The following is a 7,843-nucleotide window of genomic DNA, read 5'->3' as shown; positions in this document are numbered from 1 at the left end:
ATACATACATACATACATACATACATACATACATACATACATACATACATACTGCCAGTTATCAAACCCCTTCTTCATCTCTGTACCTCTGGAAAACCATTTGACTGTATTTTTATTTGACACTGTTTTATGTTTCGACGTTGCTGTAACTCCACTCTCTACGAGGGTGAAGGTGTCGAGGTGCTGCTGAGACTTTCTCCGTCGTTTATGGAACAATGTGTCGGTTTATAGTAGTTTATTTAGCTTATAGAAGTTTGTTATTCAATATAGACAATTTTTAAGAGTGTAAAATACTTCTAGAGGGGATCTTTATTAAATCAAGGAATCGTACTCATAGTATATATTTCGGATATATATTGTAATGTATAATAATATATAACCGATATGGCATACAGACTACACCTTTTGTTTATTCTTCTCATATTTTTATATTCAGATCTACCTCCCTTCCCCCTCCCCCATGCTGACGCCCAAATATCTTATCAAATCTGTGTGTCTGTGTGTGTGTGTGTCTGTGTGTGTGTGTGTGTGTGTCTGTCTGTGTGTGTGTCTGTGTGTCTGTGTGTGTGTGTGTGTGTGTGTTTGTGTGTGTGTGTGTCTGTCTGTGTGTGTCTGTGTCTGTGTGTGTGTCTGTCTGTGTCTGTGTGTGTGTGTGTGTGTGTGTCTGTGTGTGTGTGTGTGTCTGTGTGTGTGTGCGTGTGCGTGTGCGTGTGCGTGTGTGTGTGTGTGTGTGTTTCAGGAACATCCAGGAGGAGTCGTTTCTTCGGGACGTTTCCCGGTAACTACGTCAGACGACTATGACCCCCGACCTCTCAGCAGAGAGAGACACTCAGCCAATCAGGACAGAGACCACTATGGTCATGTGGGGGAACAGCCAGCCAATGAGAAGACACGTCGTCTGTGGCCACACCTCCAGTTATGCTGCCAGAGTCTCCAGTGGGTTAATCTCACCAGAGAGCGACGCCCCTGAGTCACTTAATGAAAGGATTGGTCCATCCACCTGTCCATCATCATGGCTCGGACATGCCCGTTTTAGACGTTTTATAATACTACCTTAAATAGGATGTGTTATAATACTACCTTAAATAAGATGTTTTATAATACTACCTTAAATAAGATGTGTTATAATAAATAAGATGTGTTATAATACTACCTTAAATAAGATGTCTTATAATACTACCTTAAATAAGATGTGTTATAATAAATAAGATGTGTTATTATAATACTACCTTAAATAAGATGTGTTATAATAAACTAGATGTGTTATATAACGCTACCTTAAATAAGCGGTGTTATAATACTACCTTAAATAAGATGTCTTATAATGCTACCTTAAATAAGCGGTGTGTTATAATACTACCTTAAATAAGATGTGTTGTAATACTACCTTTAAATAAGATGTGTTATAATAACGCTACCATAAATAAGATGTGTTATAATACTACCTTAAATAAGATGTGTTATAATACTACCTTAAATAAGATGTGTTATAATACTACCTTAAATAAGATGTGTTATAATACTACCTTAAATAAGATGTGTTATAATACTACCTTAAATAAGATGTGTTATAATACTACCTTAAATAAGATGTGTTGTAATACTACCTTAAATAAGATGTGTTATAATACTACCTTAAATAAGACGTGTTGTTGTGACGGCTGTAGAGACTGATCTGAGCGTCAGAGGAGTCGAGGAGGAGGACAGACTGAGGGTCTTTTCAACACTGACCCTTTATTTATTTATTTATTTATATGGAGAAAGTCTCTATTTTTCGTGTTGTTGTTGTTGTTGTTGTTGTGTAAATTCTTCATGACTGCCTGTTAGACTCTCTCTCTGGGTTTGTGACGGAGAGAGAGAGGGGGTTTTAAAACTGAGCTGGAAAGTATGGGAAATTAATGTAATCATTGCCACAGTCTTAAGAGTACTGATCTGGGACAAGCCAGGGAGATGATAAATATAACTTCAACTAAGTTAGACTGGTCTCAGGTCAGCTCTCCTCCTGTTCCAAGATATAGTTTATACATAATATACAGTCCCTGGTATTTTAACTGAAGTAAAATGTTTGAACACATGCCGTTTCTGTGGGCTGACACACAGCTGGGTGTTTAATGTAGACGTCGACCTGTTGTGATGTTCCTTGATGTACAAATAACACCGTCAGCGCAAAGCATCCAGGACCCAGAGGCTCAGAGCGGCTCATCCAATGAATGCCTTGAGAATGATATACATTTGGTATGAAAAGTGTGTAGGAACCCTGTGTTTGAGATATTGTGTCTGATTTCAGAAACGGTCAGATAATAACAGGGTTCGCACAAGGTCCTTGAAGTGCTTAAAGTGATTTGTAAAAAAAAAAAAAAAAAAAAAAGTCAAGGCCTGGAATTCCTTGAAAACAGCCAATTTTTAAACAAGGTGCTAAAAAAGAAATCCTTGAAATTCAAATCAACCATTTGCATTGAAAGTTTTGTTCATCCATGATAAAAGTTGTTCTGAATCAAGAAATATCGTTTTTTTTTATTTAAAGTGTAACTAATTGTCGGAAATTGGTTTTGAGCCATAAATATTGTATCAGATTTGTTTGCCTATAAAGCATTTAAAAGTGAATTGTATCCTTTTATGTGCCCCTTTTACAAGGAAAAATAGTGCTTGGAAAAGTACTTGAAAGTCCTTGATTTTCGTTTTTGCAATGTCTGTGGGAAGGGAACCCTCTAATGCAGCTTCCCGACTGAATTCAATTGGACGTTCGAAACACTGAATTTAATGCTGCGTTCCGTTCAAAGTCGGAAATGTCGCAGGTGGGGAGGTTGTAGTTCTGACGTCAGTGCAGTTTCCGTTGATTCAGTCTCACAGATTTCTGAGCAGCAGACTACAGTATACTGTACCCAGGGGTGTAAAAAGTACCCAGAAATTATACGTGAAAGTATGGGTACCGTCTCAAAATCGCACTCAAGTAAAAGTATCTGGCTAAAAACAACACTTGAGCAAAAGTGAAAATGTTTCTACTTTTCAACGTACTTAAGTACTAAAAAAGTAAAAGTAAAAACTTTTTTTCTGACTGTCTATTCTTCTGATAGCAGGTGTTTAATCATAGATCCCCACTTTCTAGTCTTGCACAAGGACCAATCAGCATGGGTGTGGGCGGGTTCATTTTCCATTGATGGGGATTTGATTGGCTGTTTTTAAATAAAGTTTTTTTTTTTTAAATCCCCAGGATTAATAACGTTAACGTTAGTTCGGCCAGAGAAAGAAATAATACTAATTAAAATAGTTGGACCTGCGATATTTGTACGTTGTACTTTGTAGGTCTGCATTTTAAATGTAAGGAGTAAAAAGTATGTTTTTTTTCTCTGAAATGTAATTGAGTAAAAGTACAAGTATACAAACCTAACAATACTCTGAAATAATACACCCTGGTACTAACACAGTAATACTATGATGATGGTATGTTTTCTTTGTAAATACATCAATATAATTACTTATTTGTAATATGTACACATTGTACATTTTTGTATATTTCGCATATTACATGGCTATACTGTAACATAACGTACAATATGTACCTTTTTCCTCTGATTGATAAGTACTTTGTGTGTGTGTGTGTCTCTGTGTGTGTGTGCGTGCGTGAGTGTGTGTGTGTGTGTGTGATGGGGGCCGACAGTGCAGACCGACAGACCACACCTTCTTTTATGAACATTATGTTTATAATATGAATATTAGAAATATTAATGCGGCAATAATTATTTCCTCACATTTTCAAAAACATCTTTGTGACCTTGTTCAACGACCAGGAAACGCCCCAAGAAACGGTGGTATTGAAATTGATAAATCCAGTAATCTATGCATGAAAATAATTCTTAGTTATAAGATTGTGCCAGCAAGGCAGTGTTATGTTTATTATGGGATGGATTGTAGTCTTTCGTGTTGGGAGAGAGGGAGGCGGGGCTGCATTGTTTATTTATATGTCCTTGCTGCCCCCTGGTGGTCAGAAAATTATGATTGCAGCTTTAAAGCGATAGAAAACCATATTGCCTTTGAAGTAAATCAGCAGATTTGAAATAAAGCTTTTATTTTTACAACCACAACAAATGAAAGAGACTTTGGCCGCGACTCCAGTCGGGATAACAAGCCTCTATTAGAACTCTCTGAATAGGGGGGGGGGGGGGTGTAACCAATCAGACGCAGTGTTATCGTGACATCCTTCTATTCTGTTACAGCAGTGATATTATTATTATGATATAAATATTATATTATAGCGTGTGGCTCCTCGGCCGAGCAGCAGCATCAACATAAAGTAGTAGAAACAATTATATAAAAATAGATTAGATGAGATTCTAATACATTGTCATCATGCAGCACAAGTACAGTACAACGAAAAGAGGTTTGGCATCCAGCCAGAGTGCAAATGTAACAGTAGAGTGCAACAGTAATGTACAGGTCGGGAGGTAGAGCAGACGTCTGGTAATCCGGAGGTTGCCGGTAAGATTCCCGCTCCTCCCGATGCCGTTTGCCGGGTGGCAGCAGCTGAAACGGTTTGTGGTTGGGGTGCCTGGGGTCCTTTGCCGACACACGCATAAAGCATAAACATGAACCCCATGAATATCTGTAGGAGAGGAAACTACAGGTGAAGCCCTTCAGATTCAGGTCCCTTCTGTCACTTTAGAACTAGCACCCAGGGGTTAATTTTCGGGGGTTGGTGGCTGGGTCTAAACGTAAACAAAGGAATGGTACTTAACTTAAGTGCTTCCCCAGGGAGGGGGTCGGGGGCTACTGCCCTCAGACCAACCCCCAAGATAATTTTTATACGGGCAGTCTGACTCGGGGTACTGACCATATATTAGTGTTGCAATTAGGGATGCTCGATATTGGCTTTTTTACCGATATTCCGATATTGTCCAACTCTTAATTTCCGATACCGATATCAACCGATATCAACCGATACCGATATATGCTGGGTTTCCCCCCCCAAAAAACGGAATAATTTCAGGTAACTAATCATTTCACTGGATATATATATAACAAATATTGTTATTGTTTTTTTCTTTTTTTAAACCGATACCGATATTTTCCGATATCACATTTTACTGCCGATATCGGCCGATAATATCGGTCGGCCGATAATATCGGACATCCCTAGTTGCAATGCATGATAAGTAAACAGTGAAAAAGTTAAGAAATCGGATGGGGCCGGGACGTTTGGGACGAATCAAAATGTAAGATGAAAATCTCCCAGCCCGTGGAGGAAGTGGAGGTGTGAAGTCTGGCCCGGTCCAGAACAATAGGAGTCACAACATCAGTTTGGAGTGCAGTGGTGGAGGAGTGGTGGAGGAGCAGTAGATGCTCGACTATTCATGGCTTCATCTGTACTACTGCCCCCCCCCCCCCCGTCCCACTACTGTCCCCCCGCCCCCTCGTTAAGGTCTACTCCGCCCCCCGTCCCGGGCCTCGTCAGGCTCCTCCTCCCTGAGTTCATCGGCAGGAAGTCGCATGGGAACAGCCGACCAAGTGGGGAATACCGGCGGTAAACCGAGGCGAGTTCCCTGACACCCGAGTTTTACGAGTCGTGCCACATCGCTGACCTTTCACCTTTCATACTTTATTATTATGAACGTGGTGGATCACGGTGAGACGTCAGGCTGAATAATGTAGATCGGTCTTCTTGGGTCTGACCTGCCACCTTAAAGAAAGTGTCCTACTTAATGAAACCAAACAGACGAAGAAGAGGACAGGTCAAAGGTCAATGCAGACATGTCCTCCTGAAGACATGGAGCTGTGGACCCAGAATAACCTCCGTAGGAAAACACCGGAAGGACACCGGGTCACGGTTACAGGAGCAGAAACGCTGACAGGCTGCGTGTGTCTCTTTAACGACCAACAGGTGGCAGGGCGGCCAAATATGGCTCCTCCTAAACACACTGAGGTCACCGGCCACAAACAGAGCCGAGGGAAGAGAGAGAGGGAGAGAGGGAGAGAGAGAGAGAGAGAGAGAGAGAGAGAGAGAGAGAGATTGGACAAGGGAGAGAGAGAAAGAGGGGGTGAGAGAGAGAGAGAGAGAGAGAGAGGGAGAGAGAGCGCGAGAGAGAGAGAGAGAGAGAGAGAGAGAGCGAGAGATTGACAAGGGAGAGAGAGAGAGAGAGAGAGAGAGAGAGAGAGAGAGAGAGAGAGAGATTGGACAAGGGAGAGAGAGAAAGAGGGGGTGAGAGAGAGAGAGGGTGAGAGAGAGGACATCAGCTCCTCAGAGGAGGGGGGGGGGGTTGCAACAGCCAATCAGGGGACACATTTAGCGCCATGGGACTTGCCTCAGACCGACAGAGAGACACTCAAAAGAGAGAGAGAGAGAGAGAGAGAGAGAATCAAGGAGAAAGAGAGACTGAAAAAAGAGAGAGTCAAGAAGAGAATCAAGGTGAAATAGAGCTAGCCGGTGTAAGGTCAGCGTGGGAGGGAGAGTGAAGGTCAGAGGTCGCGGCACACTGAACATAAAGACAGTAAGTCAACCCCAGCAGTCTCTCACCGCAGGACAACGAGAAGAGAGGAGGAAAAGAAAGGAAAAAAGAAGAGGAGAGGAAGAAGAAGAAAGGAGAGAAGGAGGGAGAGGAGAGAAGGAGGAGAAGAGGAGAAGAGGAGAGAAGGAGGGAGAGGAGAAGAGGAGAGAAGGAGGAAGAGGAGAAGAGGGGAGAAGAGGAGAGAAGGAGAAGAGGAGAAGAGGAGGGAGAGGAGAAGAGGAGAAGAAGAGAAGAGGAGAAGAGGAGAGAAGGAGGAAGAGGAGAAGAGAGAAGAGGAGAAGAAGAGAAGAGGAGAAGAGGAGAGAAGGAGGAAGAGGAGAAGAAGAGAAGAGGAGAAGAGGAGAGAAGGAGGAAGAGGAGAAGAAGAGAAGAGGAGAAGAGGAGAGAAGGAGGAAGAGGAGAGAAGAGAAGAGGAGAAGAGGAGAGAAGGAGGAAGAGGAGAAGAGAAACATGCCACAGAACCTGGTGCTGGAGGCGGGCCTCCCTGGGCTTCAGACTGACAGGTGGATCTGAACACGGTCAGCCAATCACCATCAGCCGGGTGAGTGATTGACAGCAGGGGTGGGAGGGGTTAAGGGATGAGGTCACAGACCCCTTTTGAGATGGAATGAGAGAGAGAGAGCGAGAGAGAGAGAGAGAGAGAGAGAGAGAGAGAGAGAGAGAGAGAGAGAGCGAGAGAGAGAGGTCAAATGCCACAGCAGTGATATCATAGAGATAGACATGGAGCCCAAACGCACGCACACACACACACACACACACACACACACACACACACACACACACACACACACACACAACACACACACACACACACACACACACACACACACACACACACACACACACACACACACACACACACACACAACTTGATAAACATAATAGCCATGCCTATGTCTCTCTGTCTCTCTGCCTCTCTCTCTCTCTGTCTGTGTCTCTCTCTCTCCCTCTCTCTCTCTCTCTCTCTCTCTCTCTCTCTCTCTCTCTCTCTCTCTCTCTCTCTCTCTCTCTCTCTCTCTGGGAACAACCTGCTTTGACACAAACTCACCAGCAGGTGTCAGGCTGCTGTGTTCTGAGTCTGACGCTTCTTGTCAAGCGCCTCTCTCTCTTCAGACGAGGTGGATGACACCCAAACAGACAGGGTCTCCATGGTAACAGCTAACATCCAGCACGCTGTTGATTGACAGAAAAGCACCTGACCCATCCTGCTAACCCATCCTGCTAACCCATCCTGCTAACCCATCCTACTAACCCATCCTGCTAACCCATCCTACTAACCCATCCTACTGTAAGATCCTGATCAAACTGGCCAGTATCACGTCTTGGTCTGTTTGGCCCTCCAT

The 7,843-nt window shown here is 43.0% G+C and overlaps 1 pseudogene across 1 annotated transcript in view; it reads left to right on the top strand.

Moving 5' to 3' along the window:
- The first annotated feature begins 6,950 nt into the window (after nt 1-6,950).
- The window catches only part of LOC311242394 (PDZ and LIM domain protein 4-like), a 4,279-nt pseudogene continuing 3,386 nt past the window's right edge, over nt 6,951-7,843 (top strand). Inside the window, exons 1-2 of the transcript in view lie at nt 6,951-7,041; nt 7,614-7,651. The product of the transcript in view is annotated as a PDZ and LIM domain protein 4-like (transcript). The remainder of the gene's footprint in view (nt 7,042-7,613; nt 7,652-7,843) is intronic.

Source organism: Notolepis coatsorum (assembly GCF_963971535.1).
Source record: "Notolepis coatsorum genome assembly, chromosome: 16".
NCBI classification, from domain to species: domain Eukaryota; kingdom Metazoa; phylum Chordata; class Actinopteri; order Aulopiformes; family Paralepididae; genus Notolepis; species Notolepis coatsorum.
Note: the sequence above shows the minus strand (reverse complement) of the source record. Positions and strands in the feature narration are given on the sequence as shown.